Source organism: Eriocheir sinensis, chromosome 44, assembly GCF_024679095.1.
Source record: "Eriocheir sinensis breed Jianghai 21 chromosome 44, ASM2467909v1, whole genome shotgun sequence".
Lineage (NCBI taxonomy): Eukaryota > Metazoa > Arthropoda > Malacostraca > Decapoda > Varunidae > Eriocheir > Eriocheir sinensis.
In genome coordinates, this window is record NC_066552.1 from 140,183 (window position 1) to 161,440 (window position 21,258).

The 21,258-nt window shown below is 48.2% G+C and overlaps 1 long non-coding RNA gene across 1 annotated transcript; it reads left to right on the plus strand.

Annotated features, from left to right (window-relative positions):
• Positions 1 to 11,767: 11,767 nt before the first annotated feature.
• LOC126980642 (uncharacterized) lies at positions 11,768 to 19,024 on the plus strand. The gene is made up of 3 exons (XR_007733433.1): positions 11,768 to 12,123; positions 13,396 to 13,536; positions 17,628 to 19,024. It is a non-coding gene; the product is annotated as an uncharacterized LOC126980642 (long non-coding RNA).
• The last annotated feature ends 2,234 nt before the right edge of the window (positions 19,025 to 21,258 follow it).

Below are 21,258 nucleotides of genomic sequence, written 5' to 3' on the forward strand. Positions count from 1 at the left end.
AATCAATAGCGTACAGGGTACCCTTGGCTCTTCTTAACCATCTGAAGACTCTCGGGGAGGGAGTCAGCCAGATTTTGTAGATATTCCTAGTTAATGTTGTCCCAAATACCTTAGATGGCGTTTTGAAGGTGCAGAAGGGAAGAAGTGTCCCGATCTTGTAGCTGATGTTTGATGAACGCCCAAAGGTTCTCTATTGGATTAAAATCCGGGGAATTTCCAGGCCAAACTAGTTTATCTCTAATTTTTCAGTGTGGCATGGTGCCCCATCCTGCATGAAAACTTCAGTTTGACGCCGATCCATGCAGGGTTCAAGTTCATCCATGATAAGCTCAAAGTAGCTGTTTTGGTTCATTCTAATGTTCTTTGGTAAGAACACTAGTTTGTCAGCACCATGGTATGAAAAGCAACCCAAGACCATGAGTGAATCAGGGTGTTTTACCATACACTTTGTGTTGCGGAGGTCATAGGGATCACTGCCGCGGGGACGGTAAACCCTTCCTCTTTGGTTGTCAGTCACCACAAAGCTTGCCTCATCAGACCATAACACCTTGCGACATTCATCAAGGCCCCAATCTTTGTACTGAGTGGCAAAAGCTAATCTTTTAACATGATGGGCACGTGCTACCCACGGCTTAGGCACAGGCCTGCAACTCCTGTAATCCAGATCCCTCTTCAAATAATCTCTCGCTGTTTGCTTAGCCACTCCTGCCAGCAAACACAGGTTCTTTTGCTTGATTTCCCAGCTTGTAATGCCAGGTTGGGCCTATACTTCCCTGCGAATGACATTCAGAGTCCTTTGAGTAACTTTTCGCCTAGGTCCTGCTGGTTTATTTGGGGATGGTACAATGCACGTCACACTGGCAAGATATTTTATGCCCCAACGCTGCACTGTTCTCAGTGAGATTCCCATGTTTGCAGCTATTTCTTTATTAGACTTATTATCCCTAATTAGTGGACATATGGCTTCAATCTGCGGTTCTTTGAAAAGCTTTCTCGGCCCTATAGTGCACATAGAAATGTCAGAAAGGTGAGGAATTTGACAGTCAAACACGCTCCTAAATGGAGTGATCAGTGACAAACATCCACCAATTGTGAAAGGCAAATAGACAGTGACTGGTGCTGGCTAGCTACACGGAGCTGAGAAAGGGCTCTCACGTGAGTTGCCAGATGTAACTTTTTTTCCTGATCCTAGAAGATCAGAGTGAGACAAAGGGGGTCAGGCGAATTTGGCGGTGGCGGATGGCGCATGACGATCCGTGCCTTCCGCCACTGCCAGCACTGTAGAGTGCGTTCGGTTAGCACTGTCTCCGTCGACTCCTTTCGTAGCCATGGCGGTGAAGGCCAGATGTAGCGGTGCCACCATAAGTGTCTTTTTGGACACTGTGGTGGCGGCCAACGTCATTAACCTCCTGACTCTCTGAACACTACTTAATACGGAAGGGAAACGTGTTTGTCCTCGAACCACTTTCAGTGTGTCTCGCAAGCCTCGACAGCAAAGACTATCCAGTAGCCTGGTCCACAAATGCTTGTTAATTTTAAAAGTTTCAAGGAAGTGCACTCCCTATATGTGCCTGTACTGTGTGCCAAAATTTAGAAGATTTCATACATATTTAACCCTCGACTCAGGCCAAAAGTAGCCGAATCCGACTCCACACCCCTGGGGACAACAACCCATTCTCGCACGCATCAGAATCTCTGAACACCCTGCTATCGCGGAAAGTCATTCCTCCTGACATTGAAAAGTCTCTCCTTCAAGCTGAAGACCACGGAAGAGCAGCCCTCTTGAGGTTCCAGCAGGAGAGGCTGGAAACGGATCTTGGAAGCCCGTGGGATGTCCTGCATTGTCATCCGGTGAAAACTTTCAAGGACCTGGCGAAGAAGACCAAGGTGACGCTCGCCCGGAGCGGAGATGGCTGTGGCAGGATCCACTGATTTCATGAGACGCGTTCTTCTGGGCGTACAAAGGAACGCAAACCTGGATGTGAGGGAGTTTATGGTCAACTATGAGCTCTCTGCTTACCCGCTAGCTCTCTTCGATGAACGTGGGGACCTGCGGGTGATGGCTAAGAGCGCTCTCCTCAACGTCATCAAACCATCGTGTACAGATCCCACGTCACCCTCCTGCAGGACATCATCACACCAAGTCCTGATTCTGGATGGCATGGCTCTTCTCCAAATGTTTCCAGCCAGCATAGTGAAGATTTTCAATGAACTCTGCATGGCGATCTTCGAGATGATCACCCGGTCTATGGGCTACCAAGAGGTCCACTTGGTTTTGTACCCATATGACATCGGAGCCTCACTCAAGGACAGGACAAGGCATTCCCGAACAAAGGCTGCAAGTTGCTCTGTCGACATTCAGCCTTCTACTCAAATCCCGGCAGGAATGTCGCTGGCGAAGATTCTCTCCATTAATTCAAATAAAAACACCTTGACAATCCTGATCGCTACCGAGTCCCAGTCCTTCCCGTGGACATTCGCCTTCGTGTGCTCGTGGAAGGACAAGATCATTGGATCCCCAGGGAAGGACGTGAAACCCTTTGCTTGCGCTCATGAGGAGGCGGACACCAAAATAATCTACCACCTCTCTCGTTTGCCAAAAACCACCGATGTCACCGTAGTGTCCCCCGATACCGACTTTCTTGTTCTGCTCATCTGCCACTTCAGCAGGATTCTGAAAGAAACAAAACTCCGCCTTGGAAAGAACTTATACAACATCGGCGACGTGCATGAGACGGTCGGACGGCGAACTGATGTAATCACCACCTTTCATGCACTGATGGGATGCGATACCGTCGGATCCTTCTTCAGGAAGGGCAAGCTGGTCGCCTGGGCTGTCTTTGTCAAAGCCAACAACACCACACTCGCCGCCCTGGCCAAACTTCAAGGAGGGCAGAAGAACGAAGAATCTCTCAAAGCGGTTCTGCTGTTCATCAGCCAGATATACATGTATGACTGTCCACTGCCGTAGGCCAGGTGGATTGCCCTGCAAAAAAAGAAGGTACAGCCAGCTCTCACACCACCGACGAAGGGTGCAGTGACGCAACACATCATGCAGGCGCAACTCCAAGCTCTTGTTTGGGAAAGAGCGTTAGAGCCGTCCCTGGTGAGGCTGAGCCCCACCGCTTGCACTGCAATCAGTCTTGGAAATCATCCGGTGCAGCTGCAAGGCCACCTGTGACACCAATCAGTGCTGTTGCCACCGCCAGGAGATAATCTGTTCCGACCTGTGCGAGTGCAGTCCGGACAAATGCCTCAACGATGACCTGAAACACGACTTCGCTTTGGACGACGAGGAAGAGGATGGGAATTTCTTATGATTACTTGTGATACGAAATTGACAGTTTTTGCTGCCACACCAGTCGAGTACTGATGATTACGTTCCATGATTCCATTCTGTGATTCAGTTCCGTTACCGTCACCACTGATGTTATTGTTTGCCTTTGGTTGTTATGAATTTTCAATAAAATTAATAAACACTATCCCGCACGTGGATGCAACATATGCGTCACTAAGATTGTCTGGTCAAAAAGCGCGGCTTCTGATTGACGCAACATATGCGTCACTATGATTGTCTGGTCAAAAAGCACAGCTTCTGATTGACGCAACATATGCGTCACTATGATTGTCTGGTCAAAAAGCACAGCTTCTGATTGACGCAACATATGCGTCACTATGATTGTCTGGTCAAAAAGCACGGCTTCTGATTGACGCAACATATGTGTCACTATGATTGTCTGGTCAAAAAGCACGGCTTCTGATTGACGCAACATATGCGTCACTATGATTGTCTGGTCAAAAAGCACGGCTTCTGATTGACGCAACATATGCGTCACTATGATTGTCTGGTCAAAAAGCACGGCTTCTGATTGACGCAACATATGCGTCACTATGATTGTCTGGTCAAAAAGCACAGCTTCTGATTGACGCAACATATGTGTCACTATGATTGTCTGGTCAAAAAGTACAGCTTCTGATTGACGCAACATATGCGTCACTATGATTGTCTGGTCAAAAAGCACTGCTTCTGATTGACGCAACATATGCGTCACTATGATTGTCTGGTCAAAAAGCACGGCTTCTGATTGACGCAACATATGCGTCACTATGATTGTCTGGTCAAAAAGCACGGCTTCTGATTGACGCAACATATGCGTCACTATGATTGTCTGGTCAAAAAGCACGGCTTCTGATTGACGCAACATATGCGATGGGTCCACCTCCATCTCCCTCGTAGGAGACGGTGGTAGCAGGTTGTTCTCCTCCGTGGGTCCCGTCCTCTTCTTACGTCGATGGTGCCTCCTCCTGCATCCTTCTCCATGGGGTGATGTCCTTTCCTTCGGGGTCAGCTCTTCGCGCCGCTGTCACATTGCTGCCGGGGCCGCCGATGACGGCATCCTCTGCAGTCTGGCAGCCGGGATTCTGCAAAGTCGAACGGGGCACCTGCGGTTCCAGGTATGGTGCCCGGAACTGCAGTTGGGACACACAGCCACCGGGCAGGCGTCGCCATCCCGAAGGTGGCGAACGCAGTCCCTCGTGGCGTGGTCCCTGCTGCACACCCCGCACAGCTCCTTCTGCCGTTGACACTGCCGTTGTCTGTGACCGAAGGCCTGGCACTTGAAACAGGCACCTCTCCGCTGCAGCAACGCAGGGGTGCGCCAACACCGGGTCCAGTGGGAGGTGGGCAGGGTACCCCAAGAGGACATCTTTCACCGTCGCCTCCTTCTTCTCCAGGGTGATGCCGCGGGTCCTTCCAGCAGCAATCTTGTCCAGGGTGGTGGCGTGGTCCCAGTCCCATGCATGGATGAGGAAGTCCCCCGCCCGGGAGACCGTCACCCGGAGACGCAGCTTCCGCTCGTCCTCCATCCACCGAATCACCTGGTAGTAGTTGCTTAAGTCCGAGGACACCAGCCTCCACTCCGGCAGGGGTCCGTTGGTCCGGTCCTCCACGTCCTCATCTTGCCGTGTCCTCCGTCGGGCCCGTTTGCTCCATACGTGGGTCCAGCCACCGCCATCCCCGTCGTTGAGAGTGGACTCCGTGGGCCGCTTCCTCGTTGCCGCCACGGCAGAGGCGGGAGCAGAACGCTCAACCGGGCCATCTGCAGAGGCAAGTATGGGGGAGCAGCAGTGATGAGAGAGAGGTGCTCACGGAGGCAGCCGCAATTCAATTCAACAATTTATTGATAGCAATACATGAGATACAGAATAAAATAAACAAAAATTACAAAAATTAAGCTGCTATCAAAGCAGGCCCTCAGCAAGTGGCCTGCCCGATGTACAGTACATGGTTATCCATGTTACAATAAGTCAAAAATACACGTTACTTAACCTGGTAGCTGCGGGGATCATATTTCAAAAAGGCCCCTCTAAGCGAAAATAATGAGAAAAAAATCATCACTCACGCAAACCATTTCATAATATATATCAACGCATTTGTGATCAGTTTATGCATCATCTATTTTGGGGGTATTATATCCTGGCAAAAATTTGGCCCGTCGCTGGTACACGGTAAAGCCACAAATTTGGCCCGTCGCTGCTACCGGGTTAATTGCCTCGCATTCACATGTCACCGGCGTAATAGCTTGCCAGCTCTTCGTCAGTGAGGTTTCTGTCGGCGTTGAGGAAGAGGTCATCATCCACGCCTGCAACGTCAACCTCGTCCTCCGAAACGTCCCGACTCCACATCGTCGTACGTCGCCCACTCCCTCTTATGGTCAAAGTGGCGTGGAGGGTTAGCCAGTGGGCGGGCCGTGTGGATGGAGGCTGGGAGAGGCTTCCCGTCACAGAGTGTCCTCCTCACAAGGGGGAGGGCTGTCTCGTGCAGGATCCTCTCAAACCTCGCCTCCTCCTCTTGTTCAGCGAGGTGCACGTAGCAAATCAGGAGATTCACTAGCTCGGCCTCACTGAAGGAGTAGGTCCATGGTGTCTGGGTCGCCTGACAGCTACCGGGGGCCTCGCGGGGCGCTGGCTCCTCAGCAGTCAGCGGCGGTCCCTCAACTCCTCTGCCGTCTGGTCCCTGGTCCTTTTTTTTCTTTGGTGCGGGTACTTCCGGAGACACTACTGGGGGTGTCACCTCGGCGGTCACCGCTGCCGTCTCCATCCTCCTCTGCTGGGATGGGTCCACCTCTATCTCCCTCGCGGGAGACGGTGGTAGCGGGTTGTTCTCCTCCGTGGGTCCCGTCCCCTTCTTACGTCGACGGCGCCTCCTCCTGCGTCCTTCTCCATGGGGTGACGTCCTTTCCACCGGGGTCGGCTCCTCACGCCACTGTCGCGTTGCTGGCGGGGCCGCCAATGATTGCGTCCTCTGCAGTCTGGCACCCGGGATTCTGCGAAGTTAAGCGGGGCACCTGCAGTTCCAGGCATGGTGCCCGGAACTGCAGTTGGGACACACAGCCACCGGGCAGGCGTCGCCATCCTGAAGGCGGCGGACGCAGGCCCTCGTGGCGTGGTCCCTGCTGCACACCCCGCACAGCTCCTTCTGCCATTGACATTGCCGCTGTCTGTGACCAAAGGCCTGGCACTTGGAGCAGCGCACGGACTCCAGAACGTAGCGGCGGCAGGTGAAACGCCCCCAGCAAGGCGGGGACACGTCCCCGCAGCGTCAGTTGCACACTCCGGGTGGGAAGGCGGCGTCCGTGGCTGGCGTTGTAATGGCACCTCTCCGCTGCAGCAACGCAGGGGTGCGCCAACACCAGGTCCAGTGGGAGGTAGGTAGGGTACCCCAAGAGGACATCTTTCACTGTCGCCTCCTTCTTCTCCAGGGTGATGCCGTGGGTCCTTCCAGCAGCAATCTCGTCCAGGGTGGTGGCGTGGTCCCAGTCCCACGCACGGATGAGGAAGTTCCCCGCCCGGGAGACCGTCACCCAGAGACACAGCTTCCACTCGTCTTCCATCCACCGGATGGCCTGGTAGTGGTTGCTGAAGTCCGAGGACACCAGCTTCCACTCCAGCAGGGGTCCGTTCAATTGGTCCTCCACGCCGTCTCCTTGTCGCGTCCTCCTTCGGGCCCGCTTGCTCTGGACGCGGGTCCAGCAACCGCCGTCCCCGTCGTCAGGAGCGGACTACGTGGGCCGCTTCTGGGAAGTAGCCATGGCAGAGACGGGAGCAGGATGCTCAACCGGGCCATCTGCCAGGGCAAGTCAGGGGGAGCAGCAGTGAGGAGAGAGAGGTGCTCACCCACCGCTGTCGACCAAAGTATTGTGGAGGCAGCCGCAAAAAAAAACAACACTAACTTTTCAAAAATCACTAGCAACATTTCTAGCAGTTTGCAACGCACATAAATGGAGTTCAAAATGCGTAGAATAATGAGATCTAACCAATGTGAAGTGTGAGAAGTACCGCTGTGAGACTGGGAAGAAAGTAGAATAATACCAAATGTATTTATACCACAATAAAGTCGTATGCATCAATTCAGGTGGTAAATGTATATCGAAAATAGCCGAGTGTTTGTGAATGTTGGCACTGATAAAGGTTTAGGTAGTAGAGGGGGGCTAAGCCCCCAGTTAGGTAGGTTAGGGTAAGTTATGTTTGAATCACACTCTGTCCTGCCTGGGGGTTGGGATGGCATGTTCCTCCCTTCTCCCTTGTTGTTTACCTGCAACAATAAACTATCAATCAATCAATCAAATTATTTGGCACTCGGTGTGGGGTGTGGAAATACACAGTGCGGGACGGGACATTTGCGGCGGCTGGCCGGTGTCGCGAGAAATATTTCCTCGCAGAAATAAGTCACTCGGTTGTCCACTACGTGTGCGCACTGGGAAAATACACGGCAAGGAAAACATTAATTTGTTTGTTTTGTTCCAGTTTGTCCACTTGTGGTCTCTGTAAATGGTGAGTGAAACAAAGGATCAGTAAGCAAGTTGAACATCTTTCTCTACGAGTTATTTTGCAGCTGCGTGCTGTGGCAAGTTTACAACAGGCATTGAAAAGTCAATCATTTAATGATTTGTGACAAAAACAGTTATCGGATTATTTCATAACACACCGAAACCTACAAAAATGAAAGTGTCGTCTGCAAGTACGAGATTGAAGCACTTGTAAAATTTTGCCCATTCCTGTAACTATACGGCCCCACCGCATGGCCCCACTGACAACCTGGCAGGCTCAGTGCCTCGCAGTCCATCGCCAAGTGTGCAATGCAGTTATACAAACAATGTGCACACAACATACACAATAAAAAATACATATACCTATGTGTATTAGGTTCGTTGGCATTATTTTAAGTTTTTTTTATATTTTCGCCGCTTAGAACGGACTTTCGGCATTAACCGGCATCGTTCCCCCTCCAATTAGTCTGTTACATCGAGGGTTTACTGTACCTACGTTTATGTTCGTCGGTATTTTTATACTTTTTTTAATTTCCACCGCTTATAATGGACTTGGCTCCCCCCCAATTAGTCCGTTATATAGAGGGTTCACTGTATATATATATATATATATATATATATATATATATATATATATATACAGTAAAACCCCGATTATCCGAAATGGAAGGGGGGAAGCCTCTTTCGGATAAGCCGATTTTTCGGATAATCCGGATTTATGGCCGCCATTTTGATCGCCGCCAGTTTGATCGTCGGCATTGTGGCGTTGCGACTGCCGCCGACTGACAATGTAAACAATGAAACCAAACAAACACACGCTACGCTAAACAAAGTAGTACGCTTAAAACATGTGATGTAAATGTTTTATTGTATGTTTGTCTGTGTGTCTCCTTGTCTGGACCAGTGTATGTTGATACTTGTGAGCGTTGCAGATCTGAATTGTGAATGTTGCAGAGTGCGATTGTGAATGGTTGTGCAAGCTTGCAAGTGTGACCTTGATGCATTGTGCAGGTGGAGACACAATATGATGACTCATATTATCGCGCAACTCGTATGTTGGAAGGGGAATGTGGCATGGAGTGGAGAGGGGAGTCGTGTTTGTGTCGTTGTCTTGAGAGTACGGTGTGAGAGTAGTCGTGCAGTAGTTTGTTCGTTCGCCGCACCTCCGTCCTTGCTGGGGCGAAGGTGCGGACGTGGTGTTGTTGAGAGTTTGTTTAATGTTTTTGTCTAATACATTGATCTATTCGTTACAAGCTATTTCGTCAAGACGTATTAGTTAGCATATTCATTTTAACTTTTCTTATCAATTTTAAATGTGTTAATATAGTACATATGTAGTTACATTTATTTATTTTTTATGTTTTATAACGTTTTAGTATAAAAAAAAAATTATTTGCATTATCCAGATCAATTTCGGATAATCCGGTTTTTATAATAATCTTTAGGATATATATATATATATATATATATATATATATATATATATATATATATATATATATATATATATATATATATATATATATATATATATATATATATATATATATATATATATATATATATATATATATATATATATATATATATATATATATATATATATATATATATATATATATATATATATATATATACACACACACACACACACACATTAGGGTGCCAATAGGGAATAAAGTAAATTTTCAAAATTTGTATTTTCTTGCCTACTTCGGTTGTATTCTGCCTTGTTGTGAGAAAGTACCACATGCACAATTTCAGGCCAATCGGTTGATATTTAAAGGTGGCGGATTTAACCTAAAGATTTCTTTATCGGGGATCAGGCCCCGATCATAGAAATCTCGGCTTTCTATTCATTTCACTCTTCCGTCCAGTCTACGTAGTGATTTTAGCTGCTTTGCTGTCTTGTTTTTCACTTGTATGCCTTTACCAAACGTAGGCTTCAGCACACCGGCATCTGTTCATTCCATATTTCTCCTCAGGTCATGACGACGACTCGCTCTCTTCAATGAATGGAAGCTCCTCGGAAAGAGCAAGGGGAATCCAGGATCTGCACCACACAAGAAACAAAAGGCATTCGAAGAAAGGCTACCTGACATTTTCGACTGCACCCACGCAGAAGCCCTCACCCTGATGACGATTGACGAGGACAAAAAGTTCCTCCTTGCGCAGAGGGAGAAAGGGAGACGCAGCTCCATGGTGGGACTGGACAAGAAGCTAAAGAAAGCTGTCCGTCGGCATGAGAGGGCAGCTGCCCGTGAACGTTCACCACCTCTGGAAGTGGGTGCTACAGTGGAGTCTTCCTTGTCCAAGTCCTCAAGTCCTTCCCGTCGGAATCCCAGCTCGATTTCATCTTCTGACGGTGGGGGCGCTTCTCCACCAAAGAGGGGGACCAAGACGGTCGTATCCTCCAATCTGGTTGGGACCTTGGATCGTATGGGTGTGAGCAGCCGCCAGGCCTTCCGGATTGTGGCCACAACTGCCAGTAGCTTGGGTCACGACCCCAAGGAGCTCATCCTCAATCAGGAGTCCATCCATCAGTCAAGAGCAAAATGCCGGGCCTGTTTGGCGGAGGAAATCAAGCAGTCCTTCAGACCTCAGACTCCCCTCACAGTGCATTGGGATGGGAAGATCCTCCCGCAAGACGACGCAAGTCGAGGAGACAGGTTTGCCATCCTCGTCACTGGACAAGGAGTGGAGAAGCTCCTGGGAATGCTCAGGCTGCCAGTCGGAACAGGTGAAGCAGTCGCCACCGCTGTTTATGAATCATTGGAAGACTGGGGCATGTGCGATCAAGTCGTGGCGATGTACCTCGATACAACCCCGAGCAATACCATTATCCACAACGGAGCCTGCACGCTGTTGAAACAGAAGATCGCCCGACGTCTGCTGTCTGTCGCATGCCACCACCATGTGCACGTGTTATAGTAGGATATCAATGTATTATTATTATTTAATATCACCACGAATTAGGCATACAATTGTCAATGGAAAAACCCCACGACAGATAGATCACGCCACCTTATAGGAATGTCGTCCGTCAGTGTTTACCGTCTCAGTTTTGTACACTTCGCACTCCGATGGTGCGTGGAGGTCACCTTGACATACGTGACCAATTGTAACAATTATTTTCCAACCTGTAACTCGCCACTCCTTCACGAGAGTCCGACTGACACACAACGACAGTCGCTCTCGCTCCGTCGCTTCTTGTACATAAAGGCTACGAATATAATTCGCCTTAAGGAAGCTGAAGTCTTAATCAACACCCTTTAAACGCCCCCCGACAAGCCCGTTACATTTGGTTGGCAGCGGTCCCCCCGCGCCTGTGCCTTCGCTACCTCGTTCTCCTCCAAGCCACGAGAACTCACCAACAAACTCCGGGGACAGGCGTACAAGGGAAGGAGTCAACGCACCTGCCGTCCGCGGCAACTCACAAGTCGCCACCTACGTGCAACTCACAAGGCGCCAGCTACAAGCCTCGAGCACACCAGCTATAAGCAACTCTACGGGCGTCCAGCCTACAAGCCTCGAGCACACCAGCTACAAGCAACTCTGCGGGCGTCCAGCCTACAAGCCTCGAGCACACCAGCTACAAGCCTACAGGCTCTACAGCCTACAAGCCTCGAGCACACCAGCTTCAAGCAACTCTACAGGCGTCAAGCCTACAAGCCCCGAGCACACCCACAGGCCTACGCAGCCGATAGCGAGGGCCACAATCTACAAGCCGCTCCCCCGCTTCAAGCCAGCACTGCTACGTACCCTGCAAGCCACTCTACGATACGGCAGAAGTATTCACACCTGCAACGAGGAGGCACGCACCGCTGACCTTGGGACACCCCGCATGCCCCTCGCTCCACAGCTGGCGGCACCACTGCCGCTGCCGGGAGCATCGGCCCAAACCTCTTCCGGCAAACAGTCAGCAGGGGTACCCGCGGCCATCTCCCGGTGACTGCAAGCTGTTCCCACTACCGTTTCTTGCAAGGCGTCTTCTTAAGAGGTTACACACCCAAGTCGTCTTATCTGCCACAGCCGCCCATCTCTTACTATAACAAGGACGACGCGGCCATCATACGTCTGGCGGCAGTGTACCGGCTCCCAGCCGCGGCCGCTCAACTTGCTGGGTCAGCAGTTTTTCAACCGCCATTGCGAGTCCTCCGATGTCAGCCCATCCCTCACCTCTCACCGCCGCTGTGGCCGCGGCCGAGGTTTCCTGACGCGCCTACAACGACTGCACGTCACCCAGGGCATCACAAGCCGTCGCCCTCTCCACTACATCAGCTGATTAATCTTGGTATTTGTGGATATTCCATTCTTGTCCAAATTTGCCGACTCGGCTCATTTTCATTATTATCCGTGCAGAGGCACGATTTTTTTTATTTCTGTGTTCCTAACACTGTTCTTCAGTCATAATTGTGAGAGTAACGTTCATTCCTATACGATATTGATTCTTTCTTATAGTTTGCTAGCGAGTCTATTGAGTATAGTGTGAGTTCCCTTATCAAAGTTAATCTTCATCAGTGTGCCCTGCCTCCGTTTTCTTTTCACCGCTCGAGAGAAAACGTGAGCTTCAATGGTATACTCACTTAACATACCACTTTGTTTATATAGTTATTCTTTCATTATACCCATATCATTAGGGCATTCCATTATAACCTTAACTTCTATTACGTCTATACAAGCACCTTGCTAGCCATTCTTTCTTGCCTTTTTAGGGTTTTCAATGCAAACTATTCATTCCTACACGTTCCGTTTATTGGTTCATATTTACAGCTATCAACATATGCTCCTCTTTTGTGAATGGTTTACACCATAGTATGAACAAAGACACTCTCGCTAAACTCGGCGACACCTTTAAACAGTTGGCTCGTCCTTCAAGTGAGGAGGAATTGGAGCAAGGTGCAAACACCGGTGATTTAAATGTGGTGAATTTGCGATCGGGGCTACGTGCTCTCCCTCCCAAGGGATAGCGCCCTTCACCTTCAGAATCATCTGAATACTTAACCCCACTCGGCCGATCACAATGCCTGTCGATCCACCTCCCCCCCCTCCTCCTGGGGCCCCACACCACTTCCCCCCGATTCGGGTCATTCCAACTCACGCCAGTATTCGACAATTCTCGGGAGGCGAGACCGATTTTTCGGCGCGACAGTTTTTAGATTTGTGACTCTGCCATCGGAAATTCCACCATGACGGAAGATCATGATAAAATCGCTTTCAGTCGGTCACGGTTACTTCCAGGCTCTCGAGCACTGAATTTGATGCAGTCCTCAGCGTTCGCTTCGGGGGACATTGGTGTAAACTATGAGGTTTCTAAAGGAATTTCATTAAAATCTTCGGGGCGGTAGTAAACCAAGCATCGTTAGACAGATGGCACACACGGTTGAGTCCCTCCAAAAAAATTCCTCAACAAAGCCGATTTGGGACGCCATGATTGAGGCAAATCAGCTGGCGGTTGACTGTGTCAAGAGCCTGGAAGACGCGCTCTGGCTTCCAGGGGGCTGTATGCAAAAGCACCAGGTGAAGACAGCTTTCGAGTTGTTTTTTTACTTATTTCATATTTCAGAGAAGAACCGCCGTTCTGCCCTCCCTTTGGCCTTCAAACCGAGCGGGAAGTTGGTTGACTTCGTCTCAGAGTTAGAGGTCAAGGTTCAGGAACACCCTCACCATCAACCCCTCGCAACGGCAGCAGCATTGCAAGCACAAAGTAAGGCATCTCTCACCTGTAGTTTTTGCAAACAATCAGGACATTCTGAACATTCTTGTTTCGCGAAACGTAGGGAATCAACACATTCGAGACGGGGCTCAGATAGGAGGTCAGGAGGTTACAGGGGCGGGCTTCATTCATCACACAGGAACCCTAGGCCAAACCATCAGCGGAAGGCTGCCTTTTGCCATATCCACGGGAATTGTTTTCATGATTCAGACAGTTGTTCTGCAATACAAAAGGCCAAGGAGGAACAGAAGTACAAGTCCTCAGCGGACAGTAAACAACACTCCTCTACTCATAAAAAAAAGACATGACTTCGAGACAGCCCCGAGGCGTACATCCAAGTGTCCCTTAAGGAAAATACTAATTGGGAGCAACTTGACTCCGTCATTGCCGCCTTGGGACGGACAAGCATAATTGCCCTCCCTTGCAAGGTGGGCAACACTTCACTCACCTTAGCGGTTGACACAGGTGCCACAGTCAATGTCATATCCGACTCCGCTTACAGGTCACTGACACGACAAGCGAGTGGGGAAAATTGGCCGCTCCAGGAGAACGACCTGAATGTGATAGGCGTGACGGGCACCACTTTGGGAATCCTTGGGCGAGTACCACTAACAGTCAGCTTACATGAAAAAGTATGTCCCTTTCGAGATTTCTTTTATGTCTCTAGCAGGTTTGCTTTACCTGTGGATGGGATCTTAGGATTGAACGCCATGAAAGACCTGCACATCGCCATAAACCCTGTAAGCAACGCGATCGTGTATCAAGGCCGACGCATACAGGGGATGGTCAATCCATCGCCTCTGTCAACTGTAATCTCACCCTCAGAGGTGGAAAATGACCAACCCACCACAGACTCAGGGGCTGCCACCGCCCAAGTGTCCCTCTACGGTCAAACCACACGAAACCATTGCAGACTTGTGGCGGACAGTAACGGCAGTCGTAGAAGGTCCTCATATAGTTCCGGATCGTGCTGCAAAACTTGTTAAAATCCGTTTGCCTAACGCCCTCCGGCGGGCAGTGATGTGTATCGACGGAGTTCTCACGTACACCGCGTGACGGTGGAGGTAACTCTTGCAACAGTCAAGGAGGGAGGTTTTGCAGAGGCATTGGTAATAAACACGTCTGGATCCCCTGTATCCTTAAAACACGGTGTTCGATTATGCCAGTGTCTGGTGTATGGGAGAAATGTCGCCCGGAACCAGCTGAATACCCTTCAGCCCAAGTTTCAGGCATATCCTCGGCGTGTCAGGCTTCTCCCGAACAAGACACAGCTCATTTAGAGGCGTTCCTAAAGTTGCACACTATTCCGAAATTAAGCCAACCTTAGTCCAGCTTCTGGAGCATTATCGGGGCGCTTGCTCTACCAGGCGAGCCGCTTGAGTTACGCAGTGTGCTGAACACCACATTAAGTTAAAACCCAATACAAATCCTGTATATATCAATGCGTACAAGCTCCCCCACAGTCAGAGGGAGGTGGTGCAACAACTTATCTCTGAAATGTTAGAACAAGGTGTCATCAAAGAATCGAATTCCCTGTGGAATTCGCCCTTGTTCCTGGTTCCAAAGAAAGACGGCTCTTATCGTCCTGTGATTGATTTCCGGCGTGTGAACACCGCGACCGTGGATGATCATTTTCCGCTTCCCGTTCTTAGAGATCTTCTGATGTGTCTCGGTAGAGGAAATAAAGTCTTTACGAGTCTTGATCTGGTCAGTGGCTACTGGCAACTGCCCATGGCCCCCGAGTCACGTGAAATAACGGCTTTCAGCACGCGTCATGGCCACTATGAGTGGACGAGGATGCCGTTCGGGCTCAAAGGAGCTCCCTTGACTTTCCAAAGGACAATGAACAGTATTTTTGGTGACTTGCTGGGCAACTCTGTCTATGTGTATTTAGACGACATCATCATAGCAAGTAAAGACGTGCATGCACACATGGAAACACTAAAAGCAGTCCTACACAGACTTCAAGAGGTCGGATTAAAGCTCAAAATCACCAAATGTGAATTTTTAAAGCCTCGGATCAAGTTCTTGGGGCATGTCGTGGACGAATTTGGCATCCATACAGTGGACGACAAAATAAAGGCTATTGCCGAGTTCCCTCAGCCAACGTCTGCGGACAAGGTACGGTCTTTCTTGGGTGTCGCAGGTTATTACAGGCCTTTCATTAAGGACTTCGCAGCTCGCGCGAGTCCCCTAACCCATCTTTTAAAGAAAGACGTACCATTTCAGTGGCTCCCAGCTCAACAAACGAGTTTTGAGGATTTAAAGAAAGCGCTTACACAGGCTCCGGTCCTTGTCTTTCCGGATTTCAAGGACCCCTTTCAGCTTTGTACCGACGCTTCGGCTAGTGGAGTAGGAGCCGCGCTGATGCAAACAGATATGTCCGGCAAAAAGCATGTGATAGCATTCGCCAGTCGAGTACTTACAGCCCCGGAAAAGAACTATTCTGTTACCCACCTAGAGGCTCTTGCCATTGTGTGGGCTCTGAAGCATTTTCGTGACATTGTGATGGGGTACAAAATTGTGGTGTTTACGGACCACGCGGCCATAACTGATCTTTTCAAGGGAAAAAACCTACACGGTCGTCTGGCAAGATGGTTCTTAACGATCCAAGCATACAATCCGGAGATAAAATACATCACCGGGAAAACAAATGTGGTCGCAGATGCCTTATCTCGGAATGTTCCAATAGGCGCGATTACCACCCCAGAGGTCATCCACAACTTCACTTCACCTGAGCTACACACTGCTCAGCGTGACCACCCTGTGTGGAAGAGGTTAATTTACGCCCTCGAATCGGGAGATGAATCAAACCTTCCTGAATTGCCAGTTCCCTTTTCACAATTCTTCCTATCAGAGGACAACCTCCTTTGTAGGTCATGGCCAACCAAACCGGTACCTATAGACCAACTGGTCATCCCAGACATATACGTCCCCGTGACGCTTAAGCTGGTCCATAACACACCCATTGCGGGTCACCCAGGAAGAGACAAGACGCTATCTGTCACCAGACGAAAATTCTACTGGCCCACATTACGGGTTGATGTAGAAAAACATGTCGCACATTGCGTCGTTTGTGCTAAGCACAAGGGGTCCGTCAAAGGGCCAGCACCTATGTTGCAATACCCAGTACCAGAGGCGCCGTGGGATGTTGTTAATATAGACTTACTACAGCTCCCCCAGAGCCAACATGGCTCGCGCTACTTATTGGTGTGCGTCGACCAGTTCTCTAGGTTTCTAGTTCTAGCGCCTCTCAAGGACAAGACAGCCACACGCGTGGCCCATGCCCTCGTGACTCACGTGTTGTGTCCACATTCGTCTCCTCGAATTCTTCTGAGTGACAATGGCACCGAGTTTAGGAACTCAGTATTGAGCGAAATATGCGCTCAGTTTAACATCACGCAATCCTTCATCACAGCGTACCACCCAGCTGCTAATGGGTTGGCGGAGAGGGCTAATAGGAAAATCTTACAGGTCCTCAGGCCTATCGTGAACGATCTCCACGATAATTGGGAGGATTGGCTATCGCATATAGCCGCTTCCATAAATACGTCGGTAAACGACTCTACGGGAAGTCTCCCTACTACATCTTGTATGGGGTGGAGAAACGTCTTCCTTACGACTTCCTAACAACCCCACAGCAACCTCTCTACAACATTGATAGGTACGCACAACAGCAGATGCATATGTTTTCCAAGATACACTCAGAAGTTAGGTGTACGTTAAAAGCTACGAAGGTTGAAATGATGTCAAAACAACACAAACAGGCCGTCCCGGTGAATTTCAAAGAGGGTGACACAGTCATGATTAAGCAAGCGGAAAGGAGTTCGAAACTGGGGGCTAAATTTGTGGGTCCTTACCGAGTTGTTTGGAATGTCAGGGGAAATCGGTTCGAGGTTCTCGAGTCGAATAGTGGAGTCAGTCTAGAAGTTCACAGTGATCGTCTGAAAGTAATTCCCTCACCTTTGGACCTTGATATTGGTACTTCCCCCTCAGAGTCAAATGTTCAACAAGATAATCCCAACACCCATAGCTATAACTTGAGACCACGGGTTTAAATACTTCATTCCCACCACTTTCAGATCATGATGTTGCGTTTTCTGACCATCTTGTTGTCCCTCGGCTCCCTGCTTGCAACAACACCCATCCACCTGAAGCCTGGTGCCCTCACGGCACACATAGGAGAGGTCTTCCTCATAGAAGATGTGCTCCTCGTTACACACGAACTCGTCATCAAGAAGGCCTTCTCCGTGTGTATGGGGCCATCTTCTGGGCCTAAGATCACCATCTTCAGCCGGTTCCAGGAACATTGGCCAACCAGACAGCAAGCCAACCCCTCACAGATGAAGACCTTCCGGCGACCCTCAACGCCAAGCGTGAGATGATCATTCAAGCTCTCACACGGATCCTTGAAAGGAAACATCCGTGTGATGACAACAAGGAACTTGCTCAGCTAAGCATCACCTGCTTGGGGGGAGTTGTTCAAAAGATCTCGTTCCGCCGCCCTGGTGCCCTCCACCGAGCGAGATGGATGGCTCGAATCATCTACGCCCTGAAGATGGTGTTGTTTCGTGATCAGCTGGGGAAGCTTGTTACCTCTCATGAGATGGCAGCCCTACTTCGATTCTCTTTCTTTGCCCTCAAGGTGTACGTCATGCGGTGGTTTGAGGCAACAATTCCAGCCTACGCTCCCGCCAACGACCTCGATCTCGCCAAGGACATCCTCAGATACCACTATGACGCCATCCGAAAGGCGTGCTTCGTGGTGGTGGGGCACCACTTCTGATACCTGAGCGAACACCTCATCAGCCTGTCCCTCTTCGACTCCCGACTTCCCGCCTCCGTGAAGCAGAAGGTTGTTGACGCAACGCTCAACAAGGAAGGAGCGAAAGAACCTCGCAAGCGGATCACCATTTCTGAAACAAAGCTACCAATGGCAACTCTCACATCCTTCACAACGAAGGCGTCGCTCCACCTCCTTGATGCCCTTGGTATTCAGAGGGACTTCCTCTCAACTAACCCACGACGATGGCATGAGGATGACTCCTACGTGGAAGCCTGCTACCACATCGAGGGACTACGCATTGCCAACGACACAGCAGAGAGTGGGGTCGCCCTGAAAGACATTCAACCTCTGACTCACGAAAGACGAGGAACAGAGGCAATTCCTCCTCCAGCTTGTGGAGCAATACCGCCAAAAGCAGCCAGGGACAGCCAAGTCCAGCCTTCCCGATCCAAACTGGTGACAATGAGTGCGTTGGCTACGCATGAGAACCCCCCCTCACCCCCTGAGGGGTTAATACTCATTTTTGAAAACGAGGGGGACCAGCAGCCCTCACGGTGAGCACAATGCATCCAGAAGACCAGCAAGCATTCCTCATGCGATTTACAAGTCAAGGCCTTTTGATAGTCTTCAGAGCAAATAGATATTCACGATCCACCACCCCTAAATATTGACCAATTGTGCTGAAATTTCGCATACGACAGTTTCTCAATACGGGGCAGAATTCCACCAGAGTAGATGGAAAAATTCAAATTTATATATATATATATATATATATATATATATATATATATATATATATATATATATATATATATATATATATATATATATATATATATATATATATATATATATATATATATATATATATATATATATATATATATATATATATATATATATATATATATATATATATATATATATATATATATATATATATATATATATATATATATATATACACAGGTGACTCAATTTACAGTATTAATTGTCCTTGAAGAGGTCGTAAATCAAAAACAATGTAAATCAAACAAGAGGTAGGTTTGTATCGAAAAATAAATATTCACTTTATTCAGTGGAGAGAGAGAGAGAGAGAATATCCATATCGCCGAGATATCCACTCAGGCGCTCAGTCTCAGTCTCACTCGTGTGAGGAAGAAATGAGGGACACCATGAGGGACTGGCTAGTATTGGTACGGGTACCGAACAGTCTGGTACCGGTACTGTACCAGAACTGGTACCGTTAATACCGGTACTGGTACCAGTACCTCCCACCCCTATTGTTGAGTAGCGTGGCAGCGTGGGTACTGTATTTTTGTTCAAGTGGCGCGAAAAGAACTGAGCTCAGCTGTGTGGCGCCATATCGAGTCCAGTTGCGTGAGACATCGGGTGACCACTCCATAAACTATCACGTATAAGTGAAAAAAACGTGTAAACATTTATTTGGATTTTGGTCCCTGCGTTATTTAATAATCGCGTTATCCAGACTCGTGTAAATCGGGTTAGCTGTGCGTATATATATATATATATATATATATATATATATATATATATATATATATATATATATATATATATATATATATATATATATATATTTTCTTTTTTTTTCATATGTTAACGAGTTAGTTACTGGAGAAGGATGGCAGGACGTATCAAATTCGGTTTTAGTGCACCGAATTACTTCAGATAAGCTCATCTCCCAACTTGCATCACCCCTGGTGAAGCAAAAGCCTTTTTTAGGTAGTAAGTCAACAGACTAAGTGTGGTATCACCACTCCTTGATAAGTTTATTCAGTTGTTATGCATTATCCAAGAGACTCATGCAAGATTTTTTAATGCGATATTATCACTCCTTGATATGTTTGCTAATTGTTCATATGTTACCCAAAACTGTCTTAAGTTTAAGATTATCTGAGTGTGCTATTATCACCATTGGAAATGTCTGCTGTTATCACTATATGTTATCTAGGACTGTCAGAGCCCTATTTGTATGAGTATTACCTATTCCGTATTTTGACTAACGCCAATTTGAATAGTTTGCTCTATTATGTAATTTATGTTATTTTAAATAATACATAAAGTATCACATGCTATAAGGGAGAAAATTTAAAGATTATTCCAAAACAATGTGGTTTTGCATAAGAACATAATATTGGTGGGAAAGATTAACAAAACATGATGTGCTTAGAGCAAAATCTCAAAAAGGTCATTGACCATGTTCCATTTGCTCCAAAAACAAGGTATGCAAAGTTATTTTAAAAAATAATAATATTTATGGGTAGCTCAATGAGTTTGAAGTTTCTTATTTTTCAAAGAGAATGGACATTTTCTTAAGTGTCGTCATTGGTGATTTAGAAAATGGTTTGACACTAACAATTTAAAAGTCACCTTATTTAATGCAATAAACATAGTTGTAAACACCAGAGGTGGGCGCCGTACTGAAAACTCAGTAGTGCGGTTGCGGTAGTGCGGTCCCATTTTCTTTCCCAGTGCGGTACACGGTGTGCGGTACTGCGGTAGTGGTAGTCAATAGTCAATATAAAAAAATACTTCAGTGCCTATCCTGGCGGCAGGTCTTTGTCTGTGAACGGCTCAAGTAGAGTGTCAAGATTTCATTATTCAAGGAATAGCCCGTGGAAAAATACCGCGGGAGTCCCCACCATTTTGACTGAAAGAGCGGGAAGTAGTCACAGGACAGGCAGGAAAACAGGCAGGCGGGAGCTGCGACCTTTTAAAATCATATTCGTTATTACTGCCAAAGCTGAGTTATGTGTGGGATGCATGACCCACTATTACCAAGTGCATGTGTTAGGTTATTAATAAATAATAAATCCATAGCCGTTGGGGCGTTTTAACATAAGTGTTGCACAGAAAACGAGATGTCACTGTGGCGAGAGCTGGCATCTTGACCGCGGCCGGGG